Consider the following 2500-nt stretch of genomic DNA (forward strand, 5'->3'; position numbering starts at 1 on the left):
CCGGACGTCGCAGAGAAGCTCTCCGGTTTGATGCGAAGCGGGTTTTCTGGCTTGTCACAAGCCGTACTTTCACTTTTCTTTCCAAGTTTCGCCAATGCGATACTGCGGTTAGGTTTAAAACACAGTTTATTCACTACTTCTTCACTCCTAACTCACAACGCCCAACTAACTCAATAAATTACAATACACGCTATTTGTAGTACATGCAAGTTACATAAGTCCCATGTGTACTTCATCACATCATTCTCGGGCTTCTTCACGCTCGCATTAACATTCCATACACTACAAGGGTCGCACCCGTTTGAGGGCTCCTATAGCTGAGGATACCTTCTTGCTTAATTATTTCTTCAATGTGTTTGCACAATCAACTGAGTGTCGAAAGTAATTACCGAACTGCTTTGGCTTTGCATTACTTCACTCAGTGATTCGTTCAAAGTTTTCGCGCCACTTTTTTAACCAATCAGAAGTTTAACCAAAACCAATCGTGGCTCGCGCGTGCACATTTTTCTGCGCATTGTGCCGGCTACTTGTAATTACTTTGAGTTTTGATTGGTTTACTGGATCGTCTCCGTCCTTTTTTATTGGCCAAAGTAATAACTTTGGTTTTGGTTTCACGACACTGGTTTTACGAATGTGACCGGTTGATTTTAACTACAACTTTGAATGTGATTGGCTTATTGTTGTCCGATAGCAACTTGGCAAGTGAATAAGTGAAAAGTAGGAGTTTTTTAAACCAATCACAATCGAGGAAATTGTAATTTTTATGATTAGCACTGTATACATATTCAAGGCAAAAGAGATAGTAACGCTACTAGAAGTTACTAAAAGCAAGTTAAGTGCTGTGAGAGTATTCGAGAGAAGAGAGTAACGAAGTGTCTAACTACAGACCAATATCATTGTTAGCGATCCTTTCTAAAGTATTAGAACGTTGCATCTATAACAAAATCATTGATCACATCTCCTCTCAACTCCACCAGCTTCAATTTGGCTTTTTACAGGGGAGGTCAACAACATCTCAGAACCTTGCTCGATGTTCACGAGGTATCGTATAAAGATCGACCTCTAAGGATCGGAATACTTCCAATAACTTACTGGCTTGAATACTTGGACTTAGTCTATCTGTTCAGGCGTATACTTGCTGATGACAACCCACACATCTCTATCAAGTCGTCTAGAAGGGTCACAAGAAGCTCGTCTAATGGGCTGCTGCTTAATGTGCAACATCCAAAATGTGTGACCTTCCAAAAAGAGCTTCTATTGCAGAGCAACAAGAATATGTAACATTCTACCAGCCTACCTCAGCCATCGTATCAATTGGTCAATTTAAGAAAGAACTGTTTGCTTATTATGACACTGACCAAAGACGTTTACAACCCGAAACTTCCACAATTTTTTGAAACTACCTGTGTTAAGTGCCCTTCGTGTCACCATATCAGTTCTCTTGGTAGTCACTTATGTTGTTAATTTCCAGCTTGTAACTTTATGAGCGGGTATATGTACTCGGGTCTCCGTAGTGGAGCTTTGCTCTGTGGAGATAACCTGCCTAGTGGTAAAGTTTATAAATAAAATAAAATAAATAAATAATGAAAAAGAACTTCTAACATTCGGCTGTGAATAAATGAAGACTGCACCTCATTTGAACTGATTGAAATAATAATAGTAATCTTTGTGTCACATGGTTACGTTACATTGCCTTAATTTAATGTGCTTATGACAGTCAGGTATCGAGCTTAGGCATGGATATAATAAGCTGATTGAATTAGTACCTGTACTTTTTTCATGGATTTAATGTGAGCGTTCTATGAAGCGATAAACATAGCTGAAGAGTGGAAAACGATGTCTATTGACGTTTTTTTTTAAAGAATGAAATAGTAAAAAATTAAAAATTCTGAATGGATATCGTTTTTTATTTTAATAGTTGATTTGGTTGACTTGTGGTCTAGAGACATGGATAACAATAGTGAAATGTACAGTTGCTGGTGGACGAACAAAAGAAGCAAATGATAGATGTTTTGTTTTTATCCTGCAACATGGCGGCAACACATGTTTAAACCATCAATAGTGAAGAAAGCCATGAAAAGTAATGAAATAGTGCAAAGAAAGTTTTATTCAAACTTTATGGAAAAGAAAACATCAACAGGAAGAACAATAACATGATTTGGTTCAAAACTGATGCACAGATAAAATTATGCAATGCAGTCATCAAAATCGAAAGATACAACAACAGTTAGACCTTAAATTTAAGAATATTAAGTTATAGCAATAATTAATAACAACTTTAACACTGATACATAACTTGAATGAAACGTGAAAAATGCGTGGTTACCACCAATTTTCTTTTTGGATTTCAATAACACTTGTTAAGATCTACATTCCTGCATAATCATAAACCGGGCAAAAATATCTTGGAATTAGTAGGCACCGTCCTTACTACAGCTCTCATAAAATGATTGACCTGTTACACTGTATGTTAACAACGTGAACATAATTTCAATAGGGG

The 2500-nt window shown here is 36.9% G+C and overlaps 1 protein-coding gene across 1 annotated transcript in view; it reads right to left on the reverse strand.

Annotated features, from left to right (window-relative positions):
• The window catches only part of LOC137997642 (uncharacterized), a 7989-nt gene that overhangs the window by 1433 nt on the left and 4056 nt on the right, over positions 1-2500 (reverse strand). The window lies entirely within an intron of this gene.

Source organism: Montipora foliosa, chromosome 3, assembly GCF_036669935.1.
Source record: "Montipora foliosa isolate CH-2021 chromosome 3, ASM3666993v2, whole genome shotgun sequence".
In the NCBI taxonomy this organism is placed as follows: Eukaryota; Metazoa; Cnidaria; class Anthozoa; order Scleractinia; family Acroporidae; genus Montipora; species Montipora foliosa.